Consider the following 24,244-nt stretch of genomic DNA (forward strand, 5'->3'; position numbering starts at 1 on the left):
AATTGGGCTGCCCGGTGGTCTCTGCGCGTCCTTATGGACCTTGGGGATAGTGTAAAACAGTGGGGACACCGGATATTCAGTCACCAATTTCTGTAGCACTTCAGATGAAATAATTTCCTCATCCCTTGCTTGCTGCAAAATACACTTTAATTCTGCCAAATACTCAAATGAAGGATCATGAGGTAGTTTACTATACGTCTGTTCGTCATTGAGCAGTCTCTGGCACTCCGCCTTGTAGTCAGTCACCTCCTGGATCACTATAGCTCCTCCCTTATCCGCGTTACGGATCACAATGTCTTTTCTCTTACTCAGTTTTTGGAGAGCCTCCCTTTCTTCTCGTTGTAAATTGTGATGTCTTGTGGTCTGTCTCCTACTGCTGGTAGCCTCCAGCATCCTATGGAATGTCCTGAGCGAGGCAAAATACGCAAATGAAGGATCATGAGGTAGTTTACTATACGTCTGTTCGTCATTGAGCAGTCTCTTGCACTCCACCTTGTAGTCACGGTCAATGTGATATGTGAAGCGGATAGGGCTATCTAGACTATGAAGATAATCAATCATCTCATAGAACTCCGTGTCGGTCCCTAGCCAAATAATGAAAACGTTGTCAATATAACAAACAAAAAATAGACACTTAGACCCAAACCTTGGTATGATATTATTAGATTCATATTTGTGCATGTATAAGTTGGCATATGATGGGGCCAAATTTGACCCCATCGCAGTACCACTACACTGGATGTAGAAGTCCTTGCCATAGGCAAAATGGTTCTTTTTTAATACTAAACCCGCAAGTTCAAGCAAAAGTTCAGATGGTGGACCCTCAGGTGGACCCGCAATCAAAGCATCACGCATAGCCTCTAGGCCCTCTGTATGCGGAATAACTGTGTACAAGGACTGAATGTCCATAGTTATTAACCAGGCATCCTCAGGTATAACGCCAAGGGAGTCTATCTTGTCAAGCAGATCCGCAGTGTCCCTAATGTAACTAGGCATCATCGTTACAAGTGGTTGAAGAAATGAATCAATTTAAATTGCCAGTGGCTGTAAAACAGAACCCATCGCCGAAATGATCGTCCAAAGAAGTCCAAAACATATCCAAAAAGAGTACAGGCACTCACCACTTCCTTGATGATGAAAAATTTATTACAACTCACAGGTGTATCTCACATAGAGACAGTCAACAGCATGTCAGCAAAAGATGTCGACATTTCGGCTCCATCTGAGCCTTTTTCAAGACAGATAGAATCACATCAGGCTCACACCCAGCAGCCCGTAACACACACCAAACCCTGAAGCACTTTTATAGCAGAGGCATATCGCAAACCCCACCCATCAATCAACCAACCAACAGGTAGCTGGAGGATGTGTAATGCAAAAATGCTAAGTCTAAAGAATATGGAAATACATATCCCAGGACATAATGGAATCCATATAGGGTGTGTGATATAGCCTCTGCCATTAGGTAATCCAGGGTAATCACCAACATAGAAGACAATATAAAAGACCACAAACAAAACAACACACATATATGCAATCATACATGTCCTGGGATATGTATTTCCATATTCTTTAGACTTAGCATTTTTGCATTACACATCCTCCAGCTTATCTTGATAGTTTTTATGAACTGTTCTGTCTACATATAGGGGAGTGTGGGTGGGCCACCTGGATACTATCTGGTGGCTACCAGTATTCACCATAGGAATATGGTTATCTTAGGTTGTGTTAATATCGAAACTGAACAAATATGTGTTTATTGTGATATAAATTATTATTTTTTATCGAAATTGAACAAGTATGTGTGTATCGCGATAAGTGTTTGTTCCTTACCCAGGACTGTTATGGAGTCCATATTCATGCTCAATGCATCTAATATTTGTTTGGTGTGCTTCATCTGATTCACACACTCTATACGATATAACTATGGTTTCTATCATTTTGTTTCCTCTTGTTGTCATGCCAGCTCAGTCAGGTCATGTGATCGCGTTATGCAGTTCTATTACGTGCATCACAGTGACCAGTATTGTCAGTGAGGTTGCTTAGCGACGGCCGGTAGCAGTCTTACGCAGCCTGTGTTTTCGGTCACATGGGTGCGTTCCATGGGCAGTGGAACGCACACCACTTCCAGTACCATGGCCAACATCCGCAATTAACAATTTTGACGAGTGCGTTCCACGGGTAATGGAACGCACATCACTTCCGGCATCGCAGCTACTAGCCGCAATTAGCCGCTTTTGATGGACCAACAACACACTTTAATGTGTCCACATGCTATGTATATGTTTGGCGCTATGACACAGTGGATGGGCTATATCTATATTCCAGATTAGACACTGCAGTATTAGTGTTTTAGCTACTTCCTGTTGGTTGGTTGGTTGATTGATGGGCGGGGTTTGCGATATGCCTCTGCTATAAAAGTGCTTCAGGGTTTGGTGTGTGTTACGGGCTGCTGGATGTGAACCTGATGTGATTCTATCTGTCTTGAAAAAGGCTCAGATGGAGCCGAAACGTCGACATCTTTTGCTGACATGCTGTTGACTGTCTCTATGTGAGATACACCTGTGAGTTGTAATAAATTTTTCATCATCAAGGAAGTGGTGAGTGCCTGTACTCTTTTTGGATAGATATATATATATATATATATATATATATATGTTATATATAAATATGTATATATATATATATATATATATATTATATATATTATTCATATATATATATATATATATATATATATATATTGTTTATTATTTATATTATATATACAGTATGTGTATATATGTATATATATTATACTGTATGTGTATATATGTATATGCATATATATATATATATCTATCTATATATAGATATGTCTATTTTTGTATGTGTATATATATATACATATATATATATATATATATATATATATATACACACAAGGTAAACCGTCCCGGCACTCCCTCTCCGAAAAGCAATGTGCTGCGGTGCCCTCCTTGAGAGACAATGCAAGTCCTCTATATAGTAGGTTGAAGCGGGCGGCACTCAAGCAGACTCATAAGAAGTGAAAAAAAGCGGTCCGTTTATTGATCCAAATCAATAAACGGACCGCTTTTTTTCACTTCTTATGAGTCTGCTTGAGTGCCGCCCGCTTCAACGTACTATATATATATATATATATATATATATATATATATATTATACACATATAGATATATAAATATATAAATATATCGGCACTCAGGCAGGTCTTTTCAAGTGTTACAAGTATACTGTCAGGTATCACATCAAACAAGCAATGTTCCGGGGCCCGTAGCCTCTCCTTTGCCCCTTTGGGCTACGGGCCTCGTAACATTGGCTTATATGATGTGACACCTGACAATATACTATTTAGTACAGAGGGCACCTGGGCCATTGTTACCATTCTTTAGGGGTGCCGGACACCAAGGACTATATATATATATATATATATATATATATGGCACACAGTGCATATGCGAGTGCAGTAAGCCCCTTGAGTGCTCGGTGGCGACCAGCGGTCGCCAAGGGTTCTATTCCCACTCTATGGGTGTTGTGGACACGCACGAGTGGGAATAGTCCCTGTTGGTCGGCATGGCGACCATCGGGATTGTGAGAGAGCGGGATGTAGTGGAAGGTTATGTGACCGTCAGTCTCCTGATTGCCGGTCACATGACTACATCCCCTCCAAGACATTTACAGCTAGCTGACATAGCACTACTGTCATACTACAGTAACTGTTACAGTGACTAAACCACAAGGGTGTCACCTCCCAACATTGTGGACAGAGAGGGACCCTCATGTTCACACCGTCTATTCACCGCTGGCAGCGAGTGACAGGAGCCTCTCAACCCCCCCCCCCTACTGTGGGACACACCGTGACTTGTGGGTGGGAAAGCGGGACAGTCCCAAAAAATGTGACTGTCTAGAGAAAATCGGGACAGCTGGGAGGTAATACCGCCCCCCTCCCCATATACTGGAAAGACATGTGCTTGGCAGAAAAAAATAAGATTTTACTCACCGGTAAATCTATTTCTCGTAGTCCGTAGTGGATGCTGGGACTCCGTAAGGACCATGGGGGATTAGCGGCTCCGCAGGAGACTGGGCACAACTAAAGAAAGCTTTAGGACTACCTGGTGTGCACTGGCTCCTCCCACTAAGACCCCCCTCCAGACCTCAGTTAGGATACTGTGCCCGGAAGAGCTGACACAATAAGGAAGGATTTTGAATCCCGGGTAAGACTCATACCAGCCACACCAATCACACCGTATAACTCGTGATACTATACCCAGTTAACAGTATGAAATATAACTGAGCCTCTCAACAGATGGCTCAACAATAACCCTTTAGTTAGGCAATAACTATAAACAAGTATTGCAGACAACCCGCACTTGGGATGGGCGCCCAGCATCCACTACGGACTACGAGAAATAGATTTACCGGTGAGTAAAATCTTATTTTCTCTGACGTCCTAAGTGGATGCTGGGACTCCGTAAGGACCATGGGGATTATACCAAAGCTCCCAAACGGGCGGGAGAGTGCGGATGACTCTGCAGCACCGAATGAGCAAACTCTAGGTCCTCCTCAGCCAGGGTATCAAACTTGTAGACTCTTCCAAAAATGTTTTAACCCGACCAAGTATCAGCTCGGCAAAGTTGTAAAGCCGAGACCCCTCGGGCAGCCGCCCAAGAAGAGCCCACTTTTCTCGTGGAATGGGCTTTTACAGAATTAGGGTGCGGCAGTCAAGCCGCAGTATGTGCAAGTTGAATCGTGCTACAGATCCAGCGAGCAATCGTCTGCTTAGAAGCAGGAGCACCCAGCTTGTTGGGTGCATACAGGAGAAATAGCGAGTCAGTTTTCCTGACTCCAGCTGTCCTGGAAACATATACTTTTCAGGGCCCTGACTACATCCAGTAACTTGGAATCCTCCAAGTCCCAAGTAGCCGCAGGCACCACAATAGGTTGGTTCACATTAAAAAATTATACCACCTTAGGAAGGAATTGGGAACGAGTCCTCAATTCCGCCTTATCCATATAAAATACAGATAAGGGCTTTTGTATGACAAAGCCGCCAATTCTGATACACGCCTGGCCGACGCCAAGGCCCACAGAATGACCACTTTCCACGTGAGGTATTATAGCTCCACGGATTTAAGTGGCTCAACCCAATGCGACTTCAGGAAATCCAACACCACGTTGAGATCCCACGGTGCCACTGGAGGCACAAACGGGGGCTGACTATGCAGCACTCCCTTAACAAAAGTCTGAACTTCAGGCAGTGAAGCCAGTTCAATTTTGGAAGAAAATCGATAGAGCCGAAATCTGGACCTTAATGGAACCCAATTTTAGGCCCATAGTCACCTCTGACTGTAGGAAGTGCAGAAATCGACCTAGCTGAAATTTCTCCTTTGGGGCCTTCCTGGCCTCACAGTACGCAACATATTTCCGCCATATGCGGTGATAATGGTTTGCGTTCACTTCTTTCCTAGCTTCAAATAGCGTAGGGATAACTTCCTCCGGAATTCCCTTTTCCTTCAGGATCCGGCGTTTAACCGACATGCCGTCAACGCAGCCACGGTACGTCTTGGAACAGACAGGCCCCCTGCTGCAGCAGGTCCTGTCTGAGCGGCAGAGGCCATGGGTCCTCTGAGATCATTTCTTGGAGTTCTGGTTACCAAGCTCTTCTTGGCCAACCCGGAACAATGAGTATAGTTCTTACTCGTCTCCTTCTTATTATTCTCATTACCCTGGGTAAGAGAGGCAGAGAAGGGAACACATACACCGACTGGTACACCCACGGTGTTACCAGAGCGTCCACAGCTATCGCCTGAGGGTCCTTGACCTGGCGCAATATCTTTGTAACTTTTTGTTGAGGCGGGACGCCATCATGTCCACCTGTGGCCTTTCCCAACGGTGTACAATCATTTGGAAGACTTCTGGATGAAGTCCCCACTCTCCCGGGTGGAGGTTTCTTAGTTGTCCACTCCGGGAATGAACACTGCTGACAGTGCTAACACATGATTTTCCGCCCATCGGAGAATCCTTGTGGCTTCTGCCATCGCCATCCTGCTTCTTGTGCCGCCCTGTCGGTTTACATGAGCGACCGCCGTGATGTTGTCTGACTGGATCAGCACCGGCCGGTGTTGAAGCAGGGGTCTAGCCTGACTTAGGGCATTGTAAATGGCCCTCAGTTCCAGAATATTTATGTGTAGGGAAGTCTCCTGACTTTTCCATAGCTTTAGAAGTTCCTTCCCTGTGTGACTGCCCCCCAGCCTCGAAGGCTGGCATCCGTGGTCACCAGGACCCAGTCCTGTATGCCGAATCTGCGGCCCCCTAGAAGATGAGCACTCTGCAGCCACCACAACAGCGACACCCTGACCCTTGGAGACAGGGTTATCCGCCGATGCATCTGAAGATGCGACCCGGACCACTTGTCCAACAGATCCCACTGGAAAATCCTTGCATGGGACCTGGCGAATGGAATTTCTTCGTAAGAAGCTACCATCTTTCCCAGGGCTCGCGTGCATTGATGCACCGACACCTGTATACGTATTAGGAGGTCTCTGTCTAGAGACAACAACTCCTTGGACTTCTCCTCCGGGAGAAACCCTTTTTATCCTGTTCTGTGTCCAGAACCATACCCAGGAACAGTAGACGCGTCGTAGGAACCAGCTGCGACTTTGGAATATTCAGAATCCAGCCGTGCTGTTGTAGCACTTCCCGAGATAGTGCTAGTCCGACGAACAACTGCTCCCTGGACCTCGCCTTTATAAGGAGATCGTCCAAGTACGGGATAATTATTTCGGCCATTACCTTGGTAAATACCTCGGTGCCGGGGACAGACCAACGGCAACGTCTGGAATTGGTAATGACAATCCTGTACCACAATATTGAGGTACTCCTGGTGAAGAGGGTAAATAGGGACATGCAGGTAATCATCCTTAATGTCCAGTGATACCATGAAATTCTCCAGGCTTGCAATAATCGCCCTGAGCGATTCCATTTTGAACTTGAACCTTCGTATATAAGTGTTCAAGGCTTTCAATTTTAGAATGGGTCTCACCGAACCGTCTGGTTTCGGTACCACAACATTTTGGAATAGTAACCCCGGCCTTGTTGAAGGAGGGGTACCTTGCTTTCACCTGCTGGAAGTACAGCTTGTGAATTGCCGCCAGTACTACCTTTCTCCGAGGGCAGCCGGCAAGGTTGATGTGAGGTAACGGCGAGGGGGAGTCGCCTCGAACTCCAGCCTGTATCCCTGTGATACTATTTGCAGAACCTAGAGATCCACCTGTGGGCAAGCCCACTGGTCCCTGAAGTTCCCGAGACGCGCCCCTACCGCACCTGTCTCCACCTGTGGAGCCCCAGCGTCATGCGGTGGACTCAGAGGAAGCGGGGGAAGATTTTTGATCCTGGGAACTGGCTGCTGGTGCAGCTTTTTTCCTTCTTCCCTTGTCTCTGTGCAGAAAGGAAGCGCCTTTGACCCGCTTGCTTTTCTGAAGCCGAAAGGACTGTACCTGAAAATACGGTGCTTTCTTAGGCTGTGAGGAAACCTGAGGTAAAAAAATTTCTTCCCAGCTGTTGCTGTGGATACGAGGTCCCAGAGACCATCCCCAAACAATTCCTCACCCTTATAAGGCAGAATCTCCATGTGCCTTTTACAGGCAGCATCACCTGTCCACTGCCGGGTTTATAATACCCTCCTGGCAGAATGGACATTGCATTAATTCTGGATGCCAGCCGGCAAATATCCCTCTGTGCATCCTTTATATATAAGACAACGTCTTAAATATGCTCAATGTTAGCAAAATATTATCCCTGTCTAAGCGTATTAATATTATCTGACAGGGTATCAGACCACGCTGCAGCAGCCCTATTTATGCTGAGGCAATTGCAGGTCTCAGTATATAACCTGAGTGTGTAAATACAGACTTCAGGATCGCCTCCTGCTTTTTATCAGCAGGTTCCTTCAAGGTGGCCGCATCCTAAGACGGCAGTGCCACCTTTTGACAAACGTGTGAGCGCCTTATCCACCCTAAGGGATATCTCCCAACGTGACCTATCCTCTGGCGGGAAAGGGTACGCCATCAGTAACTTTTTAGAAATTACCAGTTTCTTATCGGGGGAAACCACGCTTCTTTACACACTTCATTCATTCATCTGACGGGGGAACAAAACACTGGCTGCTTTTTCTCCCCAAAAATAAAACCCCTTTTATGTGGTACTTGGGTTCATGTTAGAAAATGCGTAACACATTTTTCATTGCCGAGATCATGTAACGGATGTTCCTAGTGGATTGTGTATATGTCTTAACCTCGTCGCCACTGGAGTCAGACTCCGTGTCGACATCTGTGTCTGCCATCTGAGGTAACGGGTGTTTTTTGAGCCCCTGATGGCCTTTGAGATGCCTGGGCAGGCGCGGGCTGAGAAGCCGGCTGTCCCACAGCTGTTACGTCATCCAGCCTTTTATGTAAGGAGTTGACACTGTCGGTTAATACCTTCCACCTATCCATCCACTCTGGTGTCGGCCCCACAGGGGGCGACATCCCATTTATCGGCCTCTGCTCCGCCTCTACGTAACCTTCCTCATCCAACATGTCGACACAGCCGTACCGACACACCGCACACACACAGGGAATGCTCTGACTGAGGACAGGACCCCACAAAGTCCTTTGGGGAGACCGAGAGAGAGTATGCCAGCACACACCAGAGCGCTATATAATGCAGGGATTAACACTATAACTGAGTGATTTTTCCCCAAATAGCTGCTTGTATACATATATTGCTCCTAAATTTAGTGCCCCCCCTCTCTTTTTAACCCTTTGAGCCTGAAAACTACAGGGGAGAGCCTGGGGAGCTGTCTTCCAGCTGCACTGTGAAGAGAAAATGGCGCCAGTGTGCTGAGGGAGAAGCCCCGCCCCTTTTTCAACTGACTTTCTCCCGCTTTTTCTGGAATACTGGCAGGGGTAATTTTACATCTATATAGCCTCTAGGACTATATATGATGTAGATTTGCCAGCCAAGGTGTCATATATTGCCCTCAGGGCGCCTCCCCCAGCGCCCTGCACCCATCAGTGACCGGAGTGTGAGGTGTACATGAGGAGCAATGGCGCACAGCTGCAGTGCTGTGCGCTACCTTGGTGAAGACCGAAGTCTTCTGCCGCCGATTTTCCGGACTCTTCATGCTTCTGGCTCTGTAAGGGGGACGGCGGTGCGGCTCCGGGAACGAACACCAAAGTCGGGTACTGCGGTCGATCCCTCTGGAGCTAATGGTGTCCAGTAGCCTAAGAAGCCCAAACTACCACCTGTTAGGTAGGTTCGCTTCTTCTCCCCTTAGTCCCTCGCTGCAGTGAGTCTGTTGCCAGCAGATCTCACTGTAAAATAAAAAACCTAAATATACTTTCTTTCTAGGAGCTCAGGAGAGCCCCTAGTGTGCATCCAGCTCAGCCGGGCACAAGAATCTAACTGAGGTCTGGAGGGGGGTCTTAGTGGGAGGAGCCAGTGCACACCAGGTAGTCCTAAAGCTTTCTTTAGTTGTGCCCAGTCTCCTGCAGAGCCGCTAATCCCCCATGGTCCTTACGGAGTCCCAGCATCCACTTAGGACGTCAGAGAAAAGGGGCAGTTTTAATTATTTCTGGGGAATGCCCAGCATTCCTGGAGATGCTGGGCTGCCCCCAGAGTCTCTGCCTGCTCCTACACAGGATCAGAGCGATGCACCTAATGTCCCAGTGCAGCACATTGGCTCCTGTCACTGAGGAGGAGGAGTCATTTTGGTGTCACCCCTTGGAGGGACACCACTACCCAACCACACCCTCAGATACACTGCTGAGACCATGTGGGGTTAGCTTTAGAATTGCAGTTAGCACAATTTAATCTATTAAGTATCACCTGGCATGGGTTTATGAAACCAGATACTATATACAGGGCATACATTAATTTCCACATTATAATATAATGAGGAAAATAATGCTTAGAGTTTTTAATATTTGTTTTCAAAGCAAATCTCATGTGTATGTTCAATCTCATTTACATAAGGTGTTTTTTTTTTAACCCACATCTGTAACATAATTACTCTGACAGCTGGTATTACAGTAGGACTGTCTGCTTTTCAGTAGTTTTCAATAATGTGAATTATTATCAGTGCAGGTTATGGATTTCATATTTAAAAAACAAACAAAAAAACAACAACAAATGTTCCACTTTTAGCTAATTTTCACCTTGGAAGGACAGGACGCGAAACCTATGATCAACACCGGCATCCTGACAATTAGAATGCTGACAGAGGACAGGGTAATTATTTTACCCCTTCCCTCTACCCTAACCCGCCTGGGGTGGCAAATGGGTCTAAGACACAGGGGGTGGCAGCTAGGGCTAAGATTCGGGAGGGTGGCGGCTAGGGATAAAACACTGGTGGGTGGTGTCAGATTGTGTTTGGTCTGTGTCCCCGGAGGGGGCGCTAGTGGGTCAGTGGAGGTGGAAGGAAGGAAACGAGGAGGTTGAATAACGTTCCTGCGCATGAGCGCAAAGGTATTTTTATTAGGCAGATGTATAACAGTTATTGCAGCAGAAATAATAATAACAGGTGAAAAAAGTCAATCACTCAGTAATGAATCTGAAAGTCTATGGCAAATGAATGATAAATGAATTTGAGAAATAATATCCAGAATATAAATCAGAAGAGCAGAATGTCTTATGGAATGGTTCTGGCTTGGAAACCAGTGCAGGGTTAAAACGGGAAACTAGGCAGTAGATGATATGGCAAACCTGAGCATAAGCAGGAGACCGACTCACAGTGCAGGTGATGGGCACTGGCAGCAGCAAGCTGTGTCACAGGTGGAGGAAATGAACGCACCTGGAGTTTGTCTTCAACTGCAGGCTGAAGCACACAAGGTGGTGATGAGTGTGAGGCCTTATGCAGGTTGCAGGTATTGCTGAGCCTTGAAGTTCCACGGGAGAATGCAGAGTAACCAGGAGTATAATGTTCTTAGCAGAGAACCAGGAACTCAGGAGAGACAGGAACCGATCCTTTCATGTAGGTCGCAGATAGACACAAAGTCCAGGATGCCTGTGAGCTGTACCTGTAGCCTCCTATATACCCCATGGTACGCAGGGATTGGATGAGTGCAGGAAAGGTGGGTGCGGCCACGCACCGGATTGGCCGCAGCATACTGGCTATTGCAGACTGTCATGGCGGCGCCCACGCCGCGGCCCAGCGGGGACGCGGCGCGCTACACGCCTGCTGTCTCAGCAGTGCCCCCAGGATCCAGATGATGACCCATGGCAGGGGCATAGGCGACCGGTGACCGCAGGGAGCCAGGACGGAGTCCGCAGCGGCGGACGGATGTCAGCCTGGTAAGTCGATTCCTGACAGTACCCCCTCCTTTAGGGGTGGACACCGAACACCCACGTGGTTTGGAGGGATGAGTGCTGTGGAAAACACGGACCAACCTAGGAGCATGGACATCAGATGAATTCACCCAGCTTCTCTCCTCTGGGCCATAACCGCACCAATCGACCAGGTACTGGAGACGTCCATACCGGCAACGGGAGTCCAGAATCTTGTTGATCTCAAATTCCACGCCCCGCTGAGTTCGGATCTTGGGACCTGCTGGAAGAGTATTCTGAAAGCGGTTTAGAACTAAAGGTCTGAGGAGAGAAATGTGAAAGGCATTAGGTATACGAAGTGAAGATGGTAATTTCAACTTGTAAGCCACTGGGTTGATGACACTCTCAATAGGGTAAGGACCAATGAAGCGTGGTGCAAACTTCATGGAAGGAACCCTGAGACGAAGGTTGCGGGTTGATAACCAAACTCGATCCCCAGGTTTCAAATAGGGAACCGCACGTCTCTTGCGGTCGGCAAAGATCTTATATCGACTGGAGGCTTTTTTGAGGGAAACGTGAATCTTTTTCCAAATGGTTGAAAACTGAGTTAGTGCAGAAGTGGCAGCTGGAACATCCATATGAGGAAGCTCTTGGAATTCAGGTACACGGGGATGTTGCCCATAAACTGCAAAGAATGGTGTCGTATCAGTGGCAGTATGATATCGAAAGTTATGGGCAAACTCGGCCCACGGGAGCAGATTGAACCAATCATCCTGGGAAGATGACACATATAACCTTAAAAAAGTCTCAAGTTCTTGATTGACTCTCTCTGTCTGCCCATTCGTCTGAGGATGGTATGATGACGAGAATTTCAATTTTACCTGCATGGCAGAACAGAGGGCCCTCCAAAACCTCGCTACAAACTGTACCCCCCGATCAGATATTATTTCAGAGGGTAAACCATGTAAGCGGAAAATCTCCTGTATGAAGATTTGGGCAAGTTTCGGGGCAGAAGGGAGACCCTGGAGGGGAACGAAATGAGCCATCTTGGTGAATCTGTCCACTACAACCCAAATGGTATTATGTCCCTGAGAAGATGGAAGGTCAGTGATAAAATCCATGGACAGATGAGACCAAGGACGACTAGGGACAGACAAGGGTTGTAACTGACCTGCTGGTGACTGACGAGGAGTCTTGTGCTGCACACATTTAGGACAGGATGCCACGAAATCCTGGATGTCCATTTTCATCTTTGGCCACCAATATGATGCGGAAAGGAACTTGAATGTCTTCAGGACACCAGGATGACCAGTGAACTTGGACTGATGGGCCCAAGATAGCAACTTGGGACGGAGCTCTGAGGAAACAAAAGTCTTACCAGGAGGAGGAGCTGGGGAGACTTGAGAGGCAGCGAAAACCACGGGACTCAGGATGGAATGTGGCACAGAGTCAGATGTTCCTTCTTCAGATTCCATGGATCGGGATAATGCATCGGCTTTCACATTCTGTGAACCTGGGCGGAAATGAAGCTTAAAATTAAAACGTGAGAAAAACATAGCCCACCTGGACTGGCGAGGGTTAAGGCACTGGGCTGCTTTTAAATAAAGCAAGTTCTTATGATCCGTGAAGATGTTAAACGGATGTTTGGCCCCTTCTAGGAGATATCTCCATTCCTCGAGAGCCAGCTTGATTGCCAGTAACTCTTGATCTCCCACGGAGTAGTTAGCTTCTGCAGGAAGAAACTTGCGAGAATAGAATCCACACGGGTGGACTTTCCCATCAGATCCCTTCTGGGAGAGAACAGCACCTACCCCAACTGTAGAGGCGTCTACCTCCAACTCGAATGGTCTGTCGACATCTGGCTGTGACAGCACTGGAGCAGACATAAAGGCTAGCTTGATTTTCCGGAAGGCTGCCAAGGCTTCTTCTGACCAGTTGGAATGATCTGCCCCTTTCCGAGTCAGGTTGGTAATAGGAGCGATGAGAGTGGAGAATCCTCGAATAAATTTTCTATAGTAGTTGGCGAAACCCAGGAACCGCTGGATAGCTTTGAGGGAAGTTGGAATGGACCAGTTGGCAATGGCTTCCAATTTCGTCGGGTCCATCTGAAGATCCGATCCGGAGATTATATAACCCAGAAAGGGTATAGAGGGAACTTCAAAGGTGCATTTAGATAGTTTCCCGTAGAGACGATTCTCACGAAGACGTCGGAGAACTTCACAGACTTGTAGGCGATGAGATGGAAGGTCTTGAGAAAAGATAAGAATATCATCTAGGTAGACAACGAGGTATTTATACAGCACATCTCGAAAAATTTCATTCACAAAGTGTTGGAATACCGCTGGAGCATTACTCAACCCAAATGGCATTACCAGGTATTCATAATGGCCATCTCGAGTGTTGAAAGCTGTTTTCCACTCGTCACCACTCCGGATTCTGATGAGATTATAGGCACCGCGGAGATCTAACTTGGTGAAAATGCGGGCCCCCTTAACTCTATCAAAAAGTTCGGTAATGAGTGGTAAAGGATAACTATTCTTGATGGTAATGTCATTGAGACCCCGATAGTCAATGCATGGACGCAGTCCTCCATCCTTCTTTTTGACAAAGAAGAAACCTGCACCAGCGGGTGATGATGACGGACGGATGAATCCTTTCTGGAGATTCTCTCTGATGTAATTACTCATCGCCTCTGTTTCAGGAACAGATAAAGGGTAGGTGCGCCCCCTAGGTGGCTTCTTGCCAGGAAGGAGATCGATGGGACAATCCCATTCCCTATGGGGCGGCAGAATATCAGCAGCCTTTTCACAGAAGACGTCTGCGAAGTCTTGATAAACTGCTGGAAGACTTAGCTGTGACTTTACTTCGGTTGATTTAATGGGACACACTTGGGCTAAGCAGGATTGGTGACAATGTGAACCCCATGAGGTAAGCTGCAACGTTGTCCAGTTGAACTGTGGGTTATGTAGCTGGAGCCAAGGCATGCCCAAGACAATCTCCTGGGTGGCCTGAGGGATGACCAGGAACTTGATCAGTTCTGAATGAAGAAATCCAACTCCCAGAACCACTGGGGTAGTTTGATGTGAAATGTTCCCCTTAGAGATTCTACTACCATCCACAGCAGTAATGTATACAGGACAAGAAAGTTCACAGGTAGACAGACGAAATTTATTTACGGCAGCTTGGGTGATAAAATTTCCTGCAGCACCGCAGTCCACTAATGCTGACGCAGACTGGAGCCCAACGGAGGTTTCTAGCGTCACTGGAAGAATGAGGTCTTGTTGGGAAGGAGCTTGACTGAGAGATCCTAACTTGACTCCTCCCTTACAAGTCAGGATCTGGCGTTTCCCGAACGCATCGTGCAGGAGTTAATTTGATGACCCGCAGCAGCACAGTACAGGCAGAGCCTCTCCCGTATTCTTCTTGCCCGCTCTTCAGGAGATAGGCGGGACCTATTAATCTGCATAGGCTCGTCAGAAGAGGGAGACTGGAACTGTACAGGAGGTATGTACCTTGGTCTGCGAGACTCACTCCGAGCGCGTTCATTATTGCGTTCGCGGATGCGAGAGTCCAGCTTAATACATAGGGAGATCAAATCAGGCAGTTGAACAGGAATGTCACGGGTTGTCAATTCGTCCTTGATCCGATCCGAAAGTCCGTGCCAGAAGGCTGCTACCAGAGCTTGGTTGTTCCACTGGATCTCTGCAGCCAACGTCTGGAACTGGATGACATATTGTCCCATGCTTCGGTTACCTTGACGAAGTTGGATCAGGTCTGCCGAAGCTGATGTTGCTCGACCAGGTTCGTCAAAGATCCGTCTAAAGGTTGACACGAAGTCTGAGTAGTTGTTGATCAGAGGGTCAGCACGTTCCCACAAAGGAGACACCCAACTCAGAGCAGAACCAGAGAGTAAGGAAATGATGTAGGCAACCTTGGACCTTGGTGTGGGAAAGTTATGTGGCAATAACTCAAACTGTATTTCACACTGATTGAGAAAGCCGCGACATAGTTTAGGACTGCCATCATATTTGCTCGGCACGGGCAGGTGCAGGCGTGATACTGGAACTGATGCAGCCGACGTAGAAGAATTTACAGCACTGGCAGGTGCTGGAGTAACTGGAACAGTAGGTGAAAGTACACTGGGCAGGGATTGCTGCAGTGTATCCAATCGGGAGGACATCCCTTGTAGAAAGTGAAGCATCTGCTGCTGCGCAACCTCTTGACCATCCAGACGGGAGACCAGATCTTGCAAGGCCTCTGACCCCACACTCCGTCCACCATCCGAGTCCATCGATCCTGGACTTACTGTCAGATTGTGTTTGGTCTGTGTCCCCGGAGGGGGCGCTAGTGGGTCAGTGGAGGTGGAAGGAAGGAAACGAGGAGGTTGAATAACGTTCCTGCGCATGAGCGCAAAGGTATTTTTATTAGGCAGATGTATAACAGTTATTGCAGCAGAAATAATAATAACAGGTGAAAAAAGTCAATCACTCAGTAATGAATCTGAAAGTCTATGGCAAATGAATGATAAATGAATTTGAGAAATAATATCCAGAATATAAATCAGAAGAGCAGAATGTCTTATGGAATGGTTCTGGCTTGGAAACCAGTGCAGGGTTAAAACGGGAAACTAGGCAGTAGATGATATGGCAAACCTGAGCATAAGCAGGAGACCGACTCACAGTGCAGGTGATGGGCACTGGCAGCAGCAAGCTGTGTCACAGGTGGAGGAAATGAACGCACCTGGAGTTTGTCTTCAACTGCAGGCTGAAGCACACAAGGTGGTGATGAGTGTGAGGCCTTATGCAGGTTGCAGGTATTGCTGAGCCTTGAAGTTCCACGGGAGAATGCAGAGTAACCAGGAGTATAATGTTCTTAGCAGAGAACCAGGAACTCAGGAGAGACAGGAACCGATCCTTTCATGTAGGTCGCAGATAGACACAAAGTCCAGGATGCCTGTGAGCTGTACCTGTAGCCTCCTATATACCCCATGGTACGCAGGGATTGGATGAGTGCAGGAAAGGTGGGTGCGGCCACGCACCGGATTGGCCGCAGCATACTGGCTATTGCAGACTGTCATGGCGGCGCCCACGCCGCGGCCCAGCGGGGACGCGGCGCGCTACACGCCTGCTGTCTCAGCAGTGCCCCCAGGATCCAGATGATGACCCATGGCAGGGGCATAGGCGACCGGTGACCGCAGGGAGCCAGGACGGAGTCCGCAGCGGCGGACGGATGTCAGCCTGGTAAGTCGATTCCTGACAGGTGGCAGCTAGGGCTAATACACCGGGGATGGCAGCTAGGGCTAAGATTCAGGTAGTGGTGGCTTACAGCGCTGGGATTCTGGCGTCGGTCACATGACCACCGGCGGCCTGACCACCGGGACACTAACCGCATCCCAACTGTTCAGGTTTAGACCAAACCAACAGTGCATGCACGTTTCACACTTATCTTGTACAATATTCACTCTATACTAGAGTATTTGGACAGGATGGGAGGTTAGAATATGTAAAACGCCTTTTTACAATAATGTCTCACATCTTATTCTACATGAACAGTTCACCTTTCAGTTCATTTGGAAATACTGTACATGGAAGACAACATTCTATATAAAAAAAAAAAGGCTAATTGCTTTGCTATGGGGGGAATTCAGGTGTTTTGCGCACTGGCGGCTACTAGATTGCTCCCGACGGAGCAATTCAAGTGTTGCAGCATTTGGTCATGCACTGCTGACAGTGCTGACATTACGGTTATGTTGTTCCATCATTTTGACAGGCTGGTAACTAGTATATTATAAATCTTTCATTGAAAGTTGCTTATCACTTCAACACGTTACACAGTGCCACCTAGTGGCTTGAATCTTCATCTACCAACCATTACACTGCAGTTATCATAATGGTGGTCATTCCGAGTTGTTCGCTCTGTATTTTTTTCTCGCAACGGAGCGATAAGTCGCTAATGCGCATGCGTAATGTCCGCAGTGCGACTGCGCCAAGTAAATTTGCTATGCAGTTAGGTATTTTACTCACGGCATTACAAGGTTTTTTCTTCGTTCTGGTGATCGTAATGTGATTGACAGGAAGTGGGTGTTTCTGGGGGAAACAGGCTGTTTTATGGGTGTGTGCGAAAAAACGCTACCGTTTCTGGGAAAAACGCGGGAGTGGCTGGAGAAACGGAGGAGTGTCTGGGCGACGCTGGGTGTGTTTGTGACGTCAAACCAGGAACGACAAGCACTGAACTGATCGCAGATGCCGAGTAAGTGTGGAGCTACTCAGAAACTGCTAAGAAGTGTCTATTCGCAATTTTGAGAATCTTTCGTTCGCAATTTTACTATGCTAAGATTCACTCCCAGTAGGCGGCGGCTTAGCGTGTGCAAAGCTGCTAAAAGCAGCTTGCGAGCGAACAACTCGGAATGAGGGCCAATGTCTGTTAATGAATGTTTTACAAACAGTAGCTCCTTAGCGAAAAAGGAGTGTTATGGTAGACTTGCCATGGTTAACACTCTTTCTGCGAAGTACATTGGGTTCCACAGAGAAACATCGGGGTGTAGAGTGGATCTTGATCCAGAGGCACCAACTGGTTAAAGAATTGTGCACTCACCATTCTAATCCATCTGGCCAAGGTTTGCTTATTCGCAGGACAGCCACATTTGTGGAAACCAATCTGACCTCTTGATAGAGGCTGTCCTCTCCACATAGATACGGAGAACCCTAACCACATTCAAAGAACGTTCTTTGGGAGCCAAATCCGAAGAGATAAAGGGCGGAACCACAATCTCTTGGTTAAGGTGAAAAGATGACACCACCTTTGGCAAATAACCTGGTCGAGTTCATAGAACTGCCTGGTCACGGTGAAAGATAAGAAAGGGTGGACGACAGAACAGAGCGCCTAAGTCCGACACCCGTCTTGCAGAGGCAATAGCCAGCAAGAACAGGACCTTGGCCGTGAGCCATTTCAGGTCCACCGACTCAAGAGGTTCAAATGGAGACTCTTGCAGGGCATTTAGTACAACAGCCAGATCCCATGGAGCCACAGGAGGGACATAGGGAGGTTGAATCCGTAGTAGACCCTGAGTGAATGTATGAACGTCAGGTACAGACGCAATTTTTCTCTGAAACCGTACCGACAAGGCAGATATGTGAACCTTGAGGGAGGCCAGACGAAGGCCTAAGTCCAGGCCTCGTTGCAGAAAAGCCAGAATTCTGGAAGTTCTGAATCAATATGTATCATAATTCTTATCAGCACATCAGGTGAAATAAGAATTCCAGACCCTGTAATAAATCTGAGCAGATGCAGGTTTTCAGGCCTTCAACATCATTTGGATAATTGCCTCGGAGAATCCTTTGGCCCTCAGTAGTGATCTTCAAGAGCCACGCCATCAAAGCCAGTCTGGCCTGGTCTGGGTGGAGACACAGGCCCTGTACGATGAGGTCTGGGTGCTGAGGAAGTAGAAGGGGATGCTCTGTCGACAGACCCTGGAGGTCTGAGAACCAATGCCGTCTGGGCCACACTGGAGCGACAAGAAGTAGTATTCCTCCTTCTTGTTTGAACTTCTGTAGGACCCTGGGCAGGAGTGACACTGGAGGGAATATAGGGCAGCCGAAAGTTCCATGGAACTGCCAGTGCGTCCACGAATGCTGCTTGAGGATCCCTGGTCCTTGATTCGAAGACCGTAACCTTGTTATTTTATCAAGACGCCATGAGGTCTATGTCCGGTAGGCCCCACCTTTCCACTAGGAGTTGAAAGACTTCTGGATGAAGACTCTACTCTCCGGCGTGCACGTCCTGACAAATGAGGAAGTCTGCTTCCCAGTTCAGGATACCGCCGATACGGCTGGCAGATGGCATTCCGTCCAACAAAGGATTTTTGACACTTCCATCATTGCCATGCAGATTTGAGTGCCGCCTTGATGGTTTATGTATGCCACCATGGTGGCGTTGTCTGATCGTACTTCAACAGGCCTGTTCTGTACTAGAGGCAGGGCGAGAGATGTGCATTGAACACTGCCCTCAGCTCTAGAATGTTTATCGGGAGGAATGATTCCTCCTTGGTCCAGCGACCCTGAAAAGAGTGTTGCTCCAACACTGCTTCCCATCCACTCAGACTGGCGTCCATTGTCAGCAGAACCCAGTCGGGGATCCAGAAGGGACGGTCCCTGCTCAACTGCTGGTCCTGGAGCCACCAAGTGAGTTCCAGATGAACCTCCGGAGTCAAAGAAATCATGCGAGATTTGATCCAAAGAGGTAGGCCATCCCACTTGGAAAGGATTAACCTCTGTAGTGGGCGGGAATGAAATTGAGCGTAGTCTACCATGTTGAAGGCTGATACCATCAGGCCACGTACTTGCATCGCCATGTGTATCGACACTCTGGGGCGACGAAGTGGCACAATCCCTCCCGTACTCAGGAGAGAACTCACCACAGTGAGGCCTGCCCCGTCATGCAGCAGGCTTGTCATGTTTTGAAGCAGGGTAACGGGCTGCCCAGGATTGTTTTGCCATGGGCTTTGTGGTTTTGGAAGCACGAGATTGTCTCAGGTATGCCTGACCTTTTGCTTTCCCTTGAGGCTGAAAGGAATGAAAAGTGGTACCTTTTGCCTTCTGTGCAGAAGGATTAGTAGTGGGGAGAAATACTGTCTTAGCAGCTGTTAATTCAGACACTATATTTTTTAAGTCTACCCCAAACAAAATGTCCCCATTACAAGGGAGTACCTCCAAGGTGTTTATGTAGTAGAGGTCCACTTTCCACGACCTCAACCACAGTATGCGGCGAGCCAGGACAGACGTGGTCGATGCCTTAGCTGCCAATACATCCGCAACAGAGGACACCTCCTGAACGTAATAGGCAGTGGTGGTAATGTGAGACAGGTATTGTCTGCCACTGTCAGATATATACTCAGGCAGCTCTTCCTTTAATGCCTGAACCCACGCCTCAATACCTTTTGCAGCCCAGGAGGCAGCTATAGTGGGTCTATGAATAGCTCCAGTGTCGGAGTAAATAGACTTCAGGCATCTCTCCACATGTTTTTCTGTTGGTTCCTTCAGTGAGGTGACAGGCAAAGTGGACGACATTACGAGGCAGATGACATGAGAATCTACCGGTGGTGGAGTCTCCCATTTGTTACATAACTCTGCAGGGAGAGGATAGCGAGCCAAGGCCCATTTAGGCAGAGGGAATTTCTTTCCTGGATTAGACCAGGGTTCCCGTTTGATGTCCACAATGGGGTAATATGGTTTTAACCTTCTGCTGTTTAAACTTCTCAGTATTCTTTGCCACAGTAGTGGAATCCTTATCATCAGTGAATTGAAGGATATGCTTAATAGCAGCCACTAAGGCAGGAACATCAATCTGCAAGGGAGAATCCACATCAGTAACACAGGACTCAGTTTCTGACAGGAACGTATGCTCCCCCTCCTCTTTAGATGAGACATCAGAGAGGTTTGTGGATTGTGAGGAGGAAGCAGCCCGCTTAGAGGAACCAGGGACTCGTGAGTGACCTGGTGTGGATTTATGTGTAACCAAAGACTGATTTAATTGCTGCAGTTGGTTAGACAAATTTTCCGCCCAAGGCGAATTAACCACAGGGACAATATGTGGTGGCAGTGGCACCGGTGGTCCCATAGGGGGTGTTAGGTGTTCCACCAGAGTAAGAGAGATGCAGATGCACACTCATAGCACTAACAACACTGATAGTAAAAATAATTTATATAATCCCTCACAATTAACATGGAGTATAATTGAAGTTCTTAGCACACATTTGCGCAAATATGCAGTTCATGTTGCAGTACATGGGCCCGCATATTTGTGCAAATGTGTGCTAAGAACGTCAATTATACTCCAAGTTAATTGTGAGGGATTATTTAAATTATTTTTACTAACAGTTTCTTAGTGCTAGGAGTGTGCATCTGCATCTCTATTCCGCCAGCATAGTATTAGAAGCCTCAGCATGATAGCACCTCTTGATATCTTTAGTAACAGGGTGTACAGTCCAGGCCCCCCGTTGTTCCACCAGAGTACCCAGCAGGTAAGTGAACGCAGCCCAGGGTGGCTCCTGTGTAGATGCAGGAGCTGCGGACTAACTGGGAGGTGCATGACAATAGTACACAGACCATCATATGACACTTCCCCCTCTGGTAAATTCCACTGATTTACTACCCTTTCTGTTAGACATTATGTGAGAACACATCAACAGAGCGACTTAGTACAATAAAGCCAGAAAGTACAATACCTGTGAATAAATCCGGTATTATGTGACTGAGACACAGTAGAATATACGTATTGGATAAATACTGTGTTTTTACTATATTATGAGACCCAGACGCAGCTAGCCCTTTTGGGTACAGAATATAGTGACAGTTATATCTGGGAAACACTGAGAGTGAAAACACACAGCAGTTACAGACACACAATCACAAGCAATGCAGACATTATCACAATAAAGCTGCACTCGACTAGTATATATATATATATATATATATTGTAAGAAAGATAGTGGATAAAGTGGTTTTAAGCGACCAATGGTGTCTTAGAATTCTAAGGAGACTAAGTTTAAAAGTGATAAAAAATTTTTTTAATACAATATAATTAGCACCAATACAGAACAGAATAAAAAAGCCACACATAAAAAACAATAAAAAAATACTACATAGGTAAAAAGTCTCTGGAGCTACATACAAGTATACAAATTCATATACAATTAATACTAGACTGGTAAAAGACAAGAGGACGAAAATCCTAACACTTAAAAAATTGGAAATAAGATCAGCATAAAAAATGTATATGTATAAATAGAATTCTTAACTTTGAGAAGGTATGTATGGTTTTGTCCTATCTGGACTTCATCAAGGGGTAACATGTTCCTGGGACAGCTCATCTATATATACCTGTGTTAATGAGGAAGTGATTGTTACATCACTTCCTGCCAATTACCAGTCCAAAATGTAATATATTATGTGTATTCAAAAGTGTATTATCAATGGCCTCATAGCATAGTATCACTATGTTGTGCAAAAATATTTCATGAAATAGCTGATTCTAAGCTCTAAAACGTTCAAAAACCAGTACAGAAGATCATGATCCCGGACTTCCTGTACGGATCGCGGGTGACGTCACGTCCGCCCCACTTCCGGCGTCTGGCATTCTCTATTGCGCATGCGCCGGGTGCGGCTCGTAGAAAGTTCAAAGTCCGGCATTCTCTACTGCACATGTGCCGGGTACGGATCGTAAAAAGTTCATGGTTCATCATGCGCATGCGCCCGCTCTCCCAATACAGCAAATGGATGTCAGACGTTCAGACGTGTTTTAAAACAGCGGCGGCCATGTTCTTGGAGTAGATTTTAGCAGACATCTAGTTGTGCATTTAGGTAGTCCCGGCGGCCATCTTTAATGTGATAATTCTTATTATGAATGCGCTCCCAACCGAGAATAAAGATAAAAAAAGGAGGTTTTATAATAGGAATGTTAAATTCTGTTTATATACACAGTTTTCTAGGCAGAAAAATATAAATAAGTGAAGGTATATACAAAGAGTGCTTCTGGCACTGAAAGCCTAGATTACCCCCATTTTTTATTTCCTACCTAAGGTGCACAAATCCATGACCAATCCCCCAGGGAGACCCATTGTGGCCGGGATTGATTCTCTGACGTCACATCTGTCCGAATACGTGGATATATTTTTAAGGAAACAAGTGTTGAATCTGCCTGCTTATTTGAAAGACACTACATCTGTCCTTAATTTGATGGAATAATTTGAATGGAAAGCTACCTACAGATGGATCACCATCGATGTTCAGTGACTCTATACCTGCATAGAACACGACAAGGGTATAGAGGCCTGCAATGGATTCTTGAGCAAAGATGAGAGATTACAGAGGAACACAATCTTTTTATGCAAACTAATGAATTTTATTCTGAAACATAATTATTTAAAATTTTTAGATACCTACTTTTTACAAATCTGTGGTACCGCCATGGGCAAGATTTTCGCGCCAAGTTTCGCAAACCTTTTTATGGGACATTGGGAAAATGAGTTAATCTTTAAGGACCACCCGTTCCAGCAGAACATCGCCTTTTATAAACGATATATAGATGACATTTTACTTGTGTGGGATGGCGACGATGTAAGTTTTAAAGAATTTTTTACCTATTTATCCAATAACCCAATGAATCTTAAATTTACTGCCAAGGAGAGCACAGAGAAGATAGAGTACCTTGATCTGGTATTAACACACATGGGGAATGAAATGATTACTAAGAACTACATCAAGGAAGTGGACATGAACAGTTACGTACATTTTAAAAGTAATCACAGTCAACAATGGAAGAACAACATCCCTTTTTCACAATTCAATAGAATAGCTCGGAATTGTAAGAACATTGAAGACCGTGATCAACAACTGCAGGTATACACGGAAAGATTTAAGGAAAAAGGTTATCCGAACCATCTTTTGGAAGAAGCCAACCTGAGGGCCAATAATTTGGAGAGGAAACAACTTCTGAAATATAAATCCAAGGAGAAAGTTGAGGACACAGTAAGATTTGTCACCACTTACAGTAGACATGGGAACCTTATTAAAAAAAAGTTTGAAAAAACATTGGAACATCCTCCTAATGGATTCCGTTTTGAAAGACTATCTTCCGAAGGAGCCACTAGTAGTGTTTAGGAAGTCACAGAATCTTAAAGACCTGGTGGCACCGAGTATGCTAAGGAACCCTGAAGTACTATCAAGTATGCCCAAGTGCGTTGGTTGCTATAAATGTGGCCGCTGCAATGTGTGTCGATACGTACACCCCAATAGGAAAATCTTTAAGAACACCAGCAATTCCAGAGACTATAAGATCAAACAATTTATCAATTGTAATACGGTGTCAGTGATCTACATGTTAGAGTGCTCATGTGGGATGAAATACATAGGGAAAACCAAGA

Source organism: Pseudophryne corroboree, chromosome 9 (assembly GCF_028390025.1).
Source record: "Pseudophryne corroboree isolate aPseCor3 chromosome 9, aPseCor3.hap2, whole genome shotgun sequence".
Taxonomy (NCBI): Eukaryota; Metazoa; Chordata; class Amphibia; order Anura; family Myobatrachidae; genus Pseudophryne; species Pseudophryne corroboree.